Consider the following 17,978-nt stretch of genomic DNA (forward strand, 5'->3'; position numbering starts at 1 on the left):
AAATTTAAATCAAATTAGTTGCAAAATTAATTGAATTTATTTTTCAATAAAATTTAAATATTATGCTAGTCGAGTGAACTTTTTTCGCTCATAAAATTATACTATAAACGTTTAGTATAATTTTATACAACCGCAAGTACTTTTAGTATAGAGAATAGCTTATTTAAACATTATTAAATATTTTCAAATTTATTTGATGAAAGTATTTGAAAGGCATAAAATTTACATCAGCATTTTTTAAGTTTTAAAATGAATGAGAGCAAATTATTAAATGCCGACACGAACAAATCTTATACTCGTAGAGTTCTGACAAATTTTTTAATAAATTGAAAAAAATAATTTTATGTTAAATGGAGATTTTTACAAAATACCTTACTATATAAAGAAATTATTTACAAATGTGAAATGGTATTAAGGAAACTGGCGTAATTATTCCTTACACAAATATGGATATACTTTTTCAGAGCTGTATTGGGTAATATTGAAAACCATAAAATCATCCGTAAAAAGAATTTTGCGTAAAACTCGTTTAGCAAGAAATTGATTAATTTTTACAAGAATTATATAAATTCTTTAACATTATAAAAAATTCATAAAGAAATTGATTATCTTCCATATAATTTAATTTTTTATATATTTGTTTACTTATAAACAATTATAATAAATTTCGGAAAAGTTTTAATTTTTATTTAGAAAAAAGTTTAATACTCAATCTATAAAAAGTAAATCTTAAACGATTTTTAATATAAAAGAACAAAAGAGATAAGTATAATTTTTATTTTCAAGAAATAATAAAAATTTTTATTTAAATGTTTTATTTCTTCCAAATATACACATACATACATGTATTATCCTTCGCCAAAATCCCTATCATGATCATCATCATTATCAGAGTAAAAATTTGATGTAAATAGCATAAAAACGACCATAGAGCCAAAACTTAAACATCCTTAGCTTTTATTTTTTTTGACAAATCTTCTTTTTTGTTTCTTTTTGGTAATCCACTTTTTATTAGGAAATCAATTTTATTTCACTTCATAATGAAATGGAATGATTTGCTTTGATTCAAATTCATTTTATACAGACTCCAATCTATCGATTGATACTATAAGCTAATATGTAAGAATATAAACATTTTGGCATATGCATGGGTATATGTCTTTTATATGGAGGTGGATTTATCAAGGATAACTAGTAAATTATTTTCCAAAGAAAACAGAAACACTTAAAAGAAAAAACTGAAATAAAAAAAATGTTTATTCTTTTGTTTAAAAGAAAAATCTTTTTATATTTTTTATTTTTACACGAAAACATATAAATAAAGGTAAAAACAAAAAAAAATGTTGATCTAAAACAAAGAAATTGAAAACAGGAAGTTTACCATACTTGTGTTTCTTTTTTATATATATATAGAAATTTCACCGAAAACGACAGATTCGAGGAACCAAAACGGAATACATAAAAGAGAATGTGCTAAAAAATGGCATCCCAAAAATACTGACCTCAGAAGAAACACTTTAGTTTTTTTTTTTTATTCAAAATATTGCCATTTTATTGTATGGTTTTTTTTATTCCAATTGGGGCAGATTTAAGTACACATTAGTGTGACATATGACATCTATATTATATTTATTCTTACATAAAAATCTTTAAAGATTTTTGAAGAATTTTTATTTGTAGTTAAAATTAACATTTAATTTTAAAAAATTTTTAATAAATTCTTTATACTTAATTAAATTTTAATAAAATGTTTGAAAAAATGCCGACCCATTTTTTTTCCAAATGGAAAATTTCAAAGGTTTAATCATCTTATTGGTACAATTTATTCCAATATTATCAAAGAAATTGGGTATACTAACCCATATTCTTAATATACAATTATTGCAGAAGGAATAAATTGTTAATTGAAATTTGAAATGAAAGCAGGCGTTAACTCTATTTTAAGTGATCTTAAATACGGTACAAAGGAGTAAATATATCCTTGTGTTTTATTGTTATACTGACCAATTAATTTTCAGTTTTAAAATTTCGGATATTGTATACTACTTGTAATTTTATATATCGTATATATATACTTGTACTTTCAGTATCGAAAGTACCTAAATATAATACAAGAAGTTTTCTAAATTTCATTGTAGTTCTGAAAGATTTTCATTCCTCATTTACAAAATATACCAATGAAATTTATAATTAATATATTTTATTATTCTTATATAATAAAATATCCAATAAATGACAAATTGGGAAGGAATATTTATTTTAAATTATTCCATTTGTCAAATTAAGTACACCAACTATAAAGTACCACTAAAATTTATTCAATATCTCAAATAATATACGCAATAAATGAATATAATATATATTTAATTTATACCGAGATAAAAAGTACGTATTTTGAATAACATTGATCTATATATACATATATACATATATATTATACATATAATTATTTACATATTGATTATTAAGTCAACAAACCAGTAATCTCCTTTGAACTTCAAGGACATCTCAATACACAATAATTGCCTATAGGAAGCTCAGTTTGTATATATTAAATGTTTATGTACTGAGTATAAAAAAGGACGTAAAGAAAAGAAAAATCCTATGGATAATTAGAATAAAGCTATTAATAAAATTTCGTAAGTTGAATATACTTCAAAATTCGGTTGGTACTTTTAACTTGGAAAATTTATACCATTGATAACTTCGACTAGAATAACAAAAATTCTATATTATAAGTATTTAAAAATCTTTAAAAGAAAAATTATGTAAACAAAAAAGGCATTGAAATAAGATTTTTGTAATGAATGATCGAGGATAACTCTGTACTGTGGTAAAAACTTTTTGTACTACAACAATAATATAAGAACAGTTAAGCCTATTAATCGTTATATTATACCTATAGAGTTTTCAAAAGAAACAAAGATTTCGCTATTAATGCGGCTAAATATTGGACGAATAAATAAGAATGAGTTTATTTTCGGTTATTTTTTTTTAAATCATTCCACTTACTATGATGAACTTGATAAAAATCTTCAAAGTTAACAAACTAATAAGGATAATACAAAAACAAATACAGAACGAGAACAACATTTGCGTAAACAATGAAGTTATGCTAAGTTGGCATAAGAATAGGAATGAAGTTAATTTTATTGAATAGGCTTTTGGATATTTTAATAGGTCTAAGAGGATTAAGAAATATATACAGAGCAAAATTAAGAGAAACGAAAAATGAGAGAAAGAGAAATAGAAACATCAAATTTTCTTCTCCTCTACTTTCCTATCTATCCCTTTTTTTTGCTCTCTTCTCATCCCTGATTCACTTAAAGACTTTTCGAATTATTTTTTTTTTTTATGTTCGAAATTTCACAAAGTATTTTATTTGATGGTTTTTATTTTTTCATTTCAATAAAAACAATTCTTAAAGAGAATTAAGAATCATTATATGGGAGAATAAAAAAAATTGCTATTTACATTTAAAATAAATAAAGAAAAAAGGAAAAAAAACGAAATAACCTCTACTGGAAAGAAAATTTTTTTTATTCACTTTTGTCCTTACAGTAAATTTAAGGGCTTTTTTTTGTGTTTTCAACATAAATCTTTACTCATCCACCGTTCATCTTGAAAACAAACACAATCCCACCTATATATTAAATGATGTAATACAAAGGGATGTGATTAAATATACATGTATATATATATATTTTGCATAATATGTGTGTATATGTGTATACCAAAATACCTATTACTTTCATGTTGTTGCATTAATTTAATGACAATAACATTAAAAATAAATTACACTTACTATAAAAGTAAATTATTCTGTATCACTGCGTACATATATACTTACAGTAGACCTATATTTAAGAGTAAGGAAAAAAAGAAAGAGCAAAAACAAGAAAAAAAACGAAATCTGAGGAAGTCATTATCAAGGATATGTTCTGTTAAATGAAGAACTAAGATTGAAACACTTAAAATGGAAATAATTACCACGTTTGGACTAAAAAGATAAGCTATGATTTTATTTCTATAAAGTTCTTTTGCCTTTTCTCTTTGTTGTTTTCCCTTTATGTACTATATAAAATGTATATTTGTAAGTTTGTAACTATATTTTTACATATATATGCGTGTCATCTATATACTTTGTGTATTGCAACATTGTATATGGTAATAATTTAGTAAATATAAATTTTATAAGTAAGTAATTACCTAAGAGTTGTTAACTTTTATGAATTTCGGTATATTAAAGGAAATAAAAAAAAATATATATTTTTTATTTTAAATACAAATTACTAATAAAAATTAAAATTATTTGCTTAAAAAAAGTCTTAAAACATTTGGATTTTGATATACAATCGAAATTCGTTTATTCGAATTCTTAACAGCTTATATTTTTCTTCACATTAAATATTTCAAAATGCCGTTGCATTATTGAATAGAATATTTAGGTAGTTCTAAAAATTAGCCTTAATATTTGATATAAATTCATTAAATTAATTAGACTCGATAATTAACTGGAGTGGCAATACATTGGAATCTGTAAAATCTGTTATATCATCATCAAAGAACATTCTGAACACTTTCTGGAAACTCACACTGTTCATGAATCTAACTAAACTCTTCTAGGATGATATCCTAGAGCAACAAACCTGCCAACAAGGATTAATCTAAACAGTTTTATCTTTATTCATGAACTCATGCCCCATATATCCTAAAAGGGTGTATTTTAATTTAGATTTAGTAAATAATTTAGATTGATTGATCATATTAATTCAATTTTATGCCTTTATGAAACAAAAATTTTGAATCATTTAAAAAATTAATGCTGACTTTTTAACGCTAATACACCTGAAAATTAATTGCTAATTTGATTAATTTAAAAAGAAAATTGTAACTTTTATTCACAATACTATTTTCAACATAAAGAACAAATTTTTTCTCGTATAATAAACATAATATAACAATCATAAGTCAATTAGATTCTGTTCGACTAAAACAACGATTCAATTTGAAATTTAATTTAATAAGCAAAGCCAGAGGTTTAGTTATACATATATGGTTGTATAAAGTAGTTTTTTAAATATTATTTTTTCATCTCAATTTATTCTAGTTGCTCTACCATGCATAAATTATTAAAATAGACAAGTGACATGCAACACTTGAATCAAAGCATTCATCTGTATAAGATTTATGTAGATTTCAGATTCGAAATTATTTTATCTACTATTTTTTTCTGTAATTTACGAGTATATTATTTCTAGAACTTATAGAAATGGAAATTATTTGTTATACTTAGTGATTTTTCTTTGTAAAAAATCTTTAAATATTCTGAAAATTTTCTATAAAAAATAATTTATCACATTTTTTTAACAATTCGAAGAATTCTCGAACGGCATGCGTTGGTAATCAATTTTGTTTCAATATTTCAAAAATTCTGCCGACATTTTTCTGCAAGAATGTTTCCTTTATATTATAGGAATTTTACGGCGATTGTTTTAACGATTATATAAACGATGAGAAAACATGTATAGTACATGTATGTAGGACGTGTACGTAGGCATATTTCATTTGTTTCTACGATCGAACATGTATTTTTTGTATTCCTAGCTCGTTTGGCGAAGTATGTACGCAGTTAAAATAAATAGTTTTTAAATCAGGTTCTATATTTAATTGATTTTAAATTTTCTTCAATATATCTAAATATCTATGCGACTACTTAAATTTAATAAAACAAACAATTTGAAGAAATCTTTGAAAAAAGTCAACCCTAGTCCAGTATACGGTCATTCAATACATCGTGCTGCAGCTGCCAGGAAATTGGCAAGAAGGAGATAGCATTTCAATCTCTCTCTTGGAGTGTCTGGTTTTTCCGGGGCTGGACTGATCATGCGATTGAGCAAGAAGAGCTGAACTGGACGAGGTATCGAAAAATGATATAGAGGGGACTTAGATACGGTCCTCAAAAGAACCGACCTGAGATCAAACGTTCGACCTGGTTCTATCACGCGGAGCTGCTGTAGAGAAGTAGTACATTTGAGCCAATTTGGAAAATATACAATTCTCAGTTTACATATCTGGCAATTTTAAAAGTAAAAGTGATACCATAAAAATAAAGGAGAAATATTTTTAAACGATATTATTAAAATTTTTTTCTACATTTTTTTTAAACTGCGTGACTCTGGAATATGAAATTTATTTATTTTCTATCTATATAATAAACTAATGCACGTTTTGTATAATTTTTATACTTTACATTTCAATTATAAATATTCATTATTTTATTGCATTATTAAAAAAAACTGCAATACTTTGATTGATAGTTTACTGTTCCCATTAAAAATAAAAAGTTGTCCATTTTTTCGTATGTAAATTTATATTCAATGTTATTTAATTTTCCCGTAGAGGTGCTTATTCATTCCAGTGCTTCACTTACATAAAAAAACGACAAATTACAAAATCAAATCTTAAGAACGTATATTGATGTATTTCTATGCTCTGTATACTGAAAATAAACAGTAAATCTCGAAGAATCTTGAAATTTTTTAAATTTAACTATAAATAATTAAAAATAATTTCCAATATTATTTTGATTTGAACCTATTATTCAAATGTTTATAACATAGATTGTTGAAATCTTACACAGCTATTACTTATGTTCTTTCTAAATAGATGAACGTTTTAAGTTCTATGTTAAATAATAAAAAATCCAAGTTTTTACGTTCAGTTTTGCACTAACAAGATTTTAGATAGTTAGAAAACGCTGCCTCCTATTAGGCTAGGAGAAGGCAATTGCCATCCGTTCACAACACACCTCTCGTCGCTACATCCATTGAAATCCCTTGAAAAAATTTTGCAGATTACCCACAGGCACTTCCGAGAGCTCTCCCATTCGTCGAACCAATATTCTTTTTGTTGCATTAGTTCACCCATCATACCAAAGCAAGTTCCACTCCTTCCATCAGCCAGTCCATTGCCGTAATATTGGCCGCCGCCCCAATTCGTTCGTCGTTCCGTTCGTTCCCTTCGACAACATAAAGTCACTCTACATAATGCGCATAATCCCTTCAAGGCGGTTCAGCACCGTCCCACCAATTGAAATTTGACAGTGCAGGAGACCAGAACCCCAAGAGCGGTCCTGCCATAGTAAAATAAGATGGCCCTAATCGGTTTATCGCCACCAAATTCTCGGCTTAAATACATTACTGTAGTCCAGAAGCCTTCCAGTCCTATCTTCTCACAGAAAGGAGACGTTTATGTTCTCCAGTATGATTCGATTTTCGAATCAAACTTTCAGCTGAATAATAAATTTTGCTTACTTTTATATAAAAATTTTTTCAAAAAAAATTCTACTTTATTTTGATAGGCATAAAACTACCATAAAACTCTTTTTAAATTCATTTGATTTATTTTTTTAATTGATAACTTTAAAAGTAATAATAAAAGTGATTATTATTGTTGAAAATTCATCTTATAATTATTACAATTCCTCTTTTTCTATATAAAATAATAATGAAATCTACAAATGTTCTCTATACTTTACTTTACACTTGTATTTAATTGTTAAATATACATTCATTTATTTGGTATTAAAAATAAAGTTATAGTTAATACAAGCATTTATAGGAAAACTTCACTTGAAATTAAATTTTATACAAAGAGCAATTTTTGCAGCGCTGTTGCCTCCAAAAAGAAATTCTCAGATGATTCTTTCGTTTTGAACTTTATTTTCAAAATATGTAGAAATAATCTGCAAATGAAATATGAAAGTGGCTGTAGCGCATAATAGCGCCGTTAAAGGCATTTTACTAATTCTACATTGTGTAACAATATTGTATAACAGTTCTGTTTGCCGAAAGATTTCATAAGTCATCGATACTTATACGAGTCTATTACATATATATATATATATATATATATATATATATATATATATATTTATATATATATAACATGGCATACTTAGTTATATATATATATTCATTCGTGGAACCAAAACTTTCAGAATTCGGAACCGTCGATATTGATTTCCGGCTCAGCAAAAAGCAAAACAAACTTTTTAAGAATAATTGCCGAATCCATAATACTTAATCAGAACTTTTTTAAGAAACGGCTAACATGGTTTGAATTTTTTTTAAAATTCTGACAAATGCTTATGCTCTCCATTATTACTTACTTCTGGATTTTGCAAACCAAGAAACAAATTTGTTATACCATAGTAACATCGTCTTTGCATCGGGATATTAATATACTACTTATTATTTCCTCATATCAATTTCATTTTATTATATTGACTCATTAAATTCCTCTTTTTATCTTTAAGTCAACTTTTCATCTCTAACATTAAATAGGTACATATACTTAGCAGTAATAATATGAACAATGTACATAATATACGAGTACAGGCATTGTATTCATAATATCTATTGAAGAATTTACTTCCTGTGCACTTTACACCACAATAACATAAAGGTAAAAAAAAAAATTAAATTAAGTTTCAAGGATATTTCAACACTATAATATCGGAAAGAGCAAGATTGTATATGCATTATGAACTAATTATAAAAAGAAAGAAAGGAAAAACTTTTACATTTACATCCTTCTTTTCTCCATCTTACATAATAGAGTCTAACGATGACTCTCAAAAGGTTAATTGAGAAAATAATTAACATTTAATAGAATAATTATTAACGTTGTTATAATGAACTTGAAAATCGATGTTAAACATAAACGAAGATGAAAAATTCCACTGGAAAAGGAAGAAAGCAATTGTTATTTTTTTCTTGCTTTGCAACACAAGAGAATATAACAGTCATTTAAAAGTTCAATCTACATTCTTAAAACAATTATTTTTAACTTGGAAAAGGATATTTTGTTCATTGGAATTGTTAGAAATTCATAAAAACAATGAATACTTAAAACGATAAATAAAAAATTTTGTAAAAGAGAAATTTGAATTTTTTTTAAATTAAAAAGGAAAGGAGTAAAGAGAAATCAAGAAAATATGTGAGCATTCTGTTGTGGAAGTCAAATGTAAAATTCTTTTCCACTATTCGAACTCTTAAAAGGTTAATATTCTCTTTTTTCAAGCAGCATGCATGTTGGTATGAAATGAATTTGAATGACTATTGTATTGCCAACTATTTGTATTCCGCAGCTTAAAATGGTTCAGTACCATTAATCGGATTTTTTTTAAGAAACGTCTAACATGGTTTGAAATTTTTTTAAAAATTCTGATAAATGCTTATGCTCTCCATTAATACATATTTGTGGATTTTGCATATCTATGGTGAAATTATTTCCATTTGAAATTAGATCCAATACCACAGCATAAAACCCAGTAAATTGAATTGGATAGCTCATACTATTTCAATTTATTTTACCCATAGATGTGTTTTTGTACCAGCATGATAGCAAGCACCCAATTGCTCGTATATATAGTAAAGCAAGGAAACCAAAAAATTAAATCAGAATTGAAATATTCACGGGAGCTTCAAACATTTCTAATTGAAACAACTTATTTATTATATAACATTCAAGTGCGAAAACCTTAAGTATTAAAAGATATTCGATCTCGATTCTAAAATAAAATTTTGAGAAAATAGAGCTACCTTTAAGTTTAGAATTTGAAAGCATATGAATAATATGTTAATTTTCATATTAATTCACATAACATTGTGCTAACTAATAATTAATCTAAATTGTAATTTTGCTTGTCATTTTATATTAATTATTGCTACTCTGCCATTCTTATTTTCTGAATAAAAAATCTGCTAAATGTATAATTAAAATAAAAAAGGTCAAATTCAAAACTGTGTAAATAGTATATAGGTATACATATATACAAAAATATCATGATGAAATCTAACGATGCAGATTTTAAATATTCATATTTCTGAAAGGGATTTCCAAAGGCTATATAATCAAAATGCAACTGCTTAAGCTCATTAAAATTTTTAATTACTTTATGGAAATCTTCTCTTTTTTTTTCTTTCCATTTTATTTTGTTAAAATAAAAAAAAATTCTTCAAATCCCTTAATAACAATAATGGTATTGCGGGCGGTCAGTGTCGACTATTTATGACTATATTTTAATATGAAGATTTAATATTAAAAACCATAAAACGAAACTTGACATTTTAGAGATAATTACTACAAGTTTGCTTAAAAATAAAAAAATGTGAATAATAATCTAAATCCCAAAAATATTTTGAATCACCATAAAAAAAAAAAATTTAAAGAAATTTTCTTATACTTTTCACCAATGTGTACCAGAAAGAAAAAAAAAATAAAAAAAAAAAACAATCCCTATACATTTATATTAAAAACTTTTCTCACGATTGCCACCGCAATAAACGAAAATTTAAAATGAAAATAAAAGAAAATATTTATTTTTTCTAATGGTTTATCCTTTATCTCCTTATGGATTTACCATTTTCTTTGCACTCATTTATCGTTATCATTAAGCAGCTATATACATATGTACATATACATAGCATTAAAATGCATCCTTGATGTTAAACCAACTGAATATCGCTGTCATATTTAAAATTTTGGAAAAGAGAAGAAAGCAAACGCGAATTATCATTTTACAACTTGATGTTTTTTATATATTTTGTGTTTCCACTTGTATATAAGGATTCTTTGAAGTACGTATATAAATAACGGTAGATTTACATATATATACATTTGTACATCTCTTTTTTTTTGCGGGGAAATTTTTCTTTTGTTCAGTGACGACAATTTTTAAGTTCTCATTTTGTATTTCTTTTTATTGCGCTTTGTGTTTATGTGTGAGAAATAGTGGACTCTTTTAATCTTAATAATCTGATTTTAAATTATATGAATTCTTTGACATTTCATTTATATACTTTTTTTTTATTATTTATTTAAAATGCAAATTTTACTTTTTAAGGAAAACAGTAATTTTATTGGAATTGAACTTTATTATTTAGTCGGAAATTTGAAATTCTGTGGTTTCTAACAGAAATACTTTAAGAAGGAGTTTTTCAATTTAAAATTCGAATTCTCTATAATTTAATTTATATTAACTGAAAAGATTGTTTTAATTTTGTTCTTAACACCGTATTGGTACATCATAGAATAGGTACACCATACTTAATTTCTTATACTAAATTAAAATTGACGAAAAGTACATTTCTATATTATTGACCGCTTTGCTTTAATTTATTTTAAGAATTTAAGTGATCTATGTATATGAATAGCAAGTTATTATAAATAAATTAATTTTAATTTTTCATATTGCTCGGTATTTTATAATAGTAAAATATAATTTTTCGTATACAATCAAAACTAATCTACGTGTAATGCTTACCTATTGTTTAGTCCACTCTAAAATGCAATTCTAAATTACAATACTATTTATATTATATTCTATTATATTGAATAGTATAAAAGAATAATCTCTATTTAACGGATAGCTTATTTGGAAGTAGCATTTGTTTTACAGTTCGTAGAACCGACATATTAAGGCATATGTTAGTACATGATGAATAGAACTTATGAAATTTTGAGTGTCCTTTATATATAGATTTCACTGTTTTTTTCAGTTTTTTAATTGGAAAGCACTACTTATATTTTGAAAGATTGTTAAATTAAATTTTTAAAATAATCTGTTCGCCACTGTAAATACTTTGAAGAAATATTATTAATTCAATTTAATGTAATGATTAGCCATTGATGAACTATAACTGAATTTAAACCGGGAGTACACCAAAAAATAAATAATTTTCATAAATACATAATAATTCCTTACTTTTAAAGTCACAACCCAAAGTGCTTTTAATTTAATTATCACCATTTTTTTTTCATATTCCCAATATAATTTTGTAAAATTAAAGTTTTTTTTTTTTATTAAAATACAAAATGAGGAAAATTAAGTATAAATTAAAATTAAAGATAAAGAAAAATTAGTTTTTGCCTTTCGTCTCCAGATGGTGATGATTTAAATGATAATTTTTACTTTTGTCACACTGTAACTATAATAATTGCTTACGGGAGAAATTCACATATGTACATACAAACATACTCATTTCATAATATTTTTTACCGAATTTTTAATTAATTTTATTTATTATGTTTTTGTATATAAAACCAAAATGAAATTTTATTAAATATTTTTTCATAAAATTAATCTTTGATATTAATTTCATAAGGAATATTTTAATATTTTATTGAATTTTATTGAGTTTCCTCTAGGTAATAAAGAAGTGTTCAGATGGCAAAAATTATTGTTGAAAGAGAAAACCGGAATGAAATTGAAAAATTAAAATTGAAATTTAAATACTTTTATACATTTTCATTTATTTTTTGTTTTTGTTTTTTTTATAAAATTCATTATCATTATTTTATTATTGTTATTATATTTTCAATTTACTTTTAAAATTATCCAATCTTTTTTTGAAATTTATCAACATTTTTTATATTTCCCTCCATACAAAAAATGTCCCATGTTTTCAAACAAAAGGGTAGTTTTTATAATCTTACAGAAACAGTCATAAATGTATGTATGTGTATTAATGTAGTATACAAGTTTATAATATATGATATAATAGAATTGGCAACCGAAAATATTTTTTAATTTTTAATATGTGATTTATTAATTTCATATATGTACAAACAAGTATGTAGGCAGGCATTATGATTTCGCGAGCACATATATATATATATATATTTATGTATGTATATACTTACATAGTATTTATGTTTATGCTTTATGTTGATGTTACATTAAAATATGATTTTAAATATCCTTGAATTATTTACAGAGAATCCTTGAAATTTTATATATACATATATTTTTAAATTGTGTAACATATTTATTTGTATATATATACATTATACATAATTATTATCCATTATGCATAACTACATAATATGTACATGTATATAATATTATGTAAGTATAGTGATAATTATAAAAGCCATTCTGTTTTCATTATATGTATTAAGTAATTTGAAAACTGGAACGGAAACTACTTATTGTACTAGCGCAACAACTGTTGCTAAAATATATGCCCATAGTTATTAACATACATTTACATGTATATATACGAGTATATACAATATACATAAAAAATAATTTTAATATATTTAGTAATAAGTAAATCAGATGAAGCACTCAGTTAGTGGCTTAAAGGTAAAAAAAAAGAAGAGAAAAAGGACTTTACAGCATTAAAATCATTACAAAAAAATAAATCTCCTCCGTTTTTTGTTTTTTTGTTTTCTTCTCTTGCATTTTTTTTTATATGAGTATACTGATGTGATTTACAAGTTTGCTTTCACATACAATTTTTTCATTATTTTATATACATTTGCTCTTTTTAATTACAAAAAAAAAGAAAATACACAAAAGAAAGAATGAATGTAAAATATATAGGACGAAAACTTGAGAAATTTTATTATATAACATTATTATTATATTATTATTATATTATTATTATTATTATTTGCAATTATTGTGCCATTAACGTAAGGTTGAATTTAATTCATTTGAATTTTACAAAATATTTGAATTAAATACATAAGCATGTACATACACATGTATTCATTTAATATAGACACAAACCTACATATTTTATGTACATATAATGCAAATTTTCAACTACATATTATTATACATGCACACATACCGATTTGAAAACGTCCTGCAATTATTTATAAAATATGCATTTTTATTTATAATTAGATTCTAGGTAAATTATGTATGATAATTATATAATAAAATATTAATTATTTTATATTTAATTTTATGATAACGTACGAGGGTAAGAGCATTATTAATGCATATACAAAAATTTATGAATTTATTCCGTTAAAATTGTTTATTTGCCCATATGAATATGCACCAACGGCACTGCATACAATTTGATGAAAGGTTATGCCATGGCACCAAATTCTACATGTCTAGGATTGCATATAAAAAAGAGAAGCGTAATTGTAAACAATATTTTACAAAGTGTCAGTATAGATGTGAACTTGTGTGTCTCGTTTTATTTATGGTTATGTCACATATTGATCAATCCATGAAAATTATCAGTTGTGGAATATGTCGAGTCTCAGGAACATGAAAATGTAGATTTTCAATTTTTTGTATGACTTGTGAAATTAAGCGTCTAAGTAAGTAACTGTTTTGTAGCATTAAGTACAATATAATAAAGCAGTTTTATCCTTCTTTCCAAATTGACTTAACTACTACAACTTATTTGTCATTGCATTCCTATATCTATTGTATATTAACTCTAGCAATTGTTACAGTAAGATTAAAATTTTATTGTGGTTTGTATAATACAATTTCATTGTAAATTGTTCATTTGATTCTAAAACAGAACTTTCTTAATTAATAACCTTTATACTTATTATAGAATTTTTAAAATAAATTTTGTTATTTGCAGAATTTTTTTCAGAAAACATTTTCTATATTAAACGCATTTGCTTGTAATCTCTAAATTTAGAAATAGAATGCAAAGTTTATGCATAACAATTCTAAAAATAAATATTTCAAATGTAACAAAAGAGTATAGTGAGAAATGTATTCATTTTTAATATGAAACGAAAATGCCCTTTACATGTCTTTAAAAAAGAAACTTTTAAAAATCTCTTTATTTTATTAAGAAATTCAATATTATTTTTTTTTTATTCAAATGTTCGAATTCTATGTAACATACACATATGTATATGTTTGTAAGTCTTATATACGAAAAATAAAATAATCAACAAGATGTATTAAGATTATACCAAAGCCAACTGGGTTAACGTATTATATTATATTTGACATTTAATATAATTACCACAAGAGACGCTTTTAGACGCTTTTAGATTTAATATTATGTATAGACACATTTATGTATGGTCTTATGGTTCAAAATATTTATGTACAAGTTTCATATTGAATTCCAATACACAACTACATAAGGGTTGTAAAGTACGCCAAAAAAAGCAAATATAAAAAAAAAGAAACCCTTTATGAAATAAAAAGTGTATGGTGGAAAAAAACAACGCAATTTTATACTATAAAAAGAAAAAATCCTTCGATATTTTTCAACTCTATATAACAAATATCTATATAACAATATAACAAATAACAAAAGAAAAGGTCATTGAAATGAACTTCTCTCTATATTATGCACTATTCGAGTTCAATTCTTATTCGAATTTGTAAAGTCTTAAAAAAAAAAAATACTAAAATACTTAGGAAAAAAATATGAATGCCGGATGAAAGATGAACCCCAAAAACTCATTCATTGTGTTATATTCAATAAAGAGTAAAGCTATGAAATGTGAAAATTTTTCAATTTTTTTGCTATTGTGTTTATTTTTTGTCTCCGTTTACAAAAAAAAAGAACTTTCCCTTTGACTGAAAAAAAAATATTGCGTACATTTCGTAACTTTCCCAAGTTTTCATTTTTACGACGATTTTATTATTTGTTTTTGGGAAAAGATTGATTTAAAATTTGTTGCAACAGTGAAATAAAATTTTTTTATTAATAAAATAAAATAAAATTCTGATTCGAATTCTGGCATCTTATTATTGTCAATTTACCAATTACTAAACCAAATTAAATTGATTTTCCTAAATTTTTTTATTTAAATACAAGGTGAGACGGCAAGATTAGGAGGATAAATCTTCGGAATAAATACAATTTAGTTAAACCAAATGGCGATTAACGTTGGTATATTTGACAATTTATCTGGATTTCTTTAATTTTGTAAAAGTATAGCAATATTTACAAAAATAATGTTCATATATGATTGAATTATAAGTTCTTTCAAACTGATCTTAAAGCCAAAAATTTCAAAATTTCAAATATCATTTTCCAAATTTTATTCTTAAAAAAAAAATTTAAACGTAGATGCCCAAATTTTATAAATAAAATAAAAATAAATATCCAAATATTTACCAAAATTATTTAATGTGTAAGTTATTTGTTATTCCTAACCTAAAATTTAGTATGTGGCTCATGTAACAGAACCAGAAGTTATTGAGTTATGTACGTTAAATCTATACTTACCTTAATCAATCACTTACAAGACTAACCTATCAAAAGCTGCAATAGTTTAACATTTCTTAAAGAATTCAATTTTTGATTCAATACAAAGCTGGCATATTAAGGTCAATCCGATCATTTTATACCTTCATAATTATCGAGAAAAATTGTATTAATATAAAAATAAAACATTACTGTTCAAAATGGAGTTATCTACTACCACATTAAAAAAAAAGAAATAACATAAAAACCTAAAAATAGACAAGACAGGAACAGAACAAAACAACTGCAAAAAAAATGAAATTAGTAAAGAAAAGGAAAAGGAAAATCTTAAGAAAATAATAGATTCAGGCAACTGGAAAATAGTTATCTATTGTAAAAAAAATAAAGAAAAAAAAACACATTTTCAAAAAGGAAATTCGATACAGAAAAAAAGTACATAAAAAAATTAGAAGTTAAGAAAAAATAAAATAACAATTGAAAAAACTCAAAGAAAATCCAATATTAAATAGACTAGAAATGAATACAAAACTTGAAAAAAATACAAAAAAAAAAACAATGAAATGAAAATATTATAATAGAAAAGTAATATTTTAAGAAAGAAACTAAAGAAATATTGTATTAAAAATGAACGAAAGAAAATACAATTGCAACTTCAACAATAATAAACATTTAAGAAGCCTTGGAAAAGCTTTGGCTTTATATGACATAAAGAAGAAAAACTAAATGCAAAAGGACAAATATTATTTTTAGAAAAAGAAAACAAACTGTTTACATAAAACCGTATGTACATATTTTTATTTTTTTATTATAAACCTTAATATAATAAGTTGAATTTCCTTCCGCTAATGCAAATACAGTAAAAATACTAAAATTTTGCTCTATTTTAAATTTAAAAATATTTCTTAAACTATATTTGCATACTTACAGGGGTACAATTTAATAATCTAATGAAATATGATTACTTTCTAGAATAAAAAATTTTACTACAGCTACCTAACTATCTTGAATAATTCTGGACCTTGTAGCTACCTAAAATAAAAAAATTAATTTTTAAAAAGTATGTGAAATTTATGAGAAAAATTTGCATAAATATAGGGCCAAATAATTTTCTTTTTATCATATTAGTTGAAATTATTATAATTTATTCAAATTTATTTAATTTTGCTATAATAATTATTTTGAAAATCAATAATAAAGTTAATATAAGTGTTGCCGTGCGAATTTTTAAATCTTCAATTTGTAATAAGTACATTAAACTTTTTCGTTTTTCATGAAAATTTTATAATTTATAGGAAATTACTTGAAATGCTTCATGTAATGACTTTATTTTATACGAAAAAAAAAATTGTAATCTCAACTAATTTATTTAACCAATAAAAGTACAAATAAGAAATGGTCTTCTTGGCATGAAACATGAATCATTTAAAATTAATTCATTATTCTAAGTAAAGTGGATTAATACGATTCTGAATAGAAATTTATGAAAAGAAATTATAATCAAAATCCTCTACTTATAATGTTTTAAACAATTGCTCTAAGAGTAAGTTCAATAAATCTCAATTTTATTTAGAAAAAAAAATAATCTACTTGCATTACATACTTAAAGTATTTTCAATTTAATAATTCTTAAGAGTTTCATTTTATATTGATTTCATCGACTTTTCTATATTTTTTCTATATTCCACTTTTAATATTATTTAATGTACATATATATATTATTTTGTTATACGAAATAATGCATTTAGAAATAATCTTCACTGTGCAAATATATACTTGCTTTAAAATAATATATATTTTCTTTATATAAGTATAAGATATTGATTTCTTTATATCATTTTTTAATATTGTCAGAATGTAATACATTAAGTTAAAAGATCTGATTTTCTTTATATGTTTTTGCGGACATCAATATATCTTTATGTATTTAATTCAGAAAATTAAATTTTTTCAAGAATAAAAAGAAGGTCCAAA

General features: G+C 24.0%; 1 protein-coding gene across 3 annotated transcripts in view; it reads left to right on the top strand.

Annotated features, from left to right (window-relative positions):
* Positions 1–17,978, top strand: part of LOC129605853 (tyrosine-protein phosphatase 99A) — a 128,823-nt gene that overhangs the window by 22,989 nt on the left and 87,856 nt on the right. The window lies entirely within an intron of this gene.

Source organism: Condylostylus longicornis, unplaced genomic scaffold, assembly GCF_029603195.1.
Source record: "Condylostylus longicornis isolate FDR11 unplaced genomic scaffold, ASM2960319v2 ptg000015l, whole genome shotgun sequence".
NCBI classification, from domain to species: Eukaryota; Metazoa; Arthropoda; class Insecta; order Diptera; family Dolichopodidae; genus Condylostylus; species Condylostylus longicornis.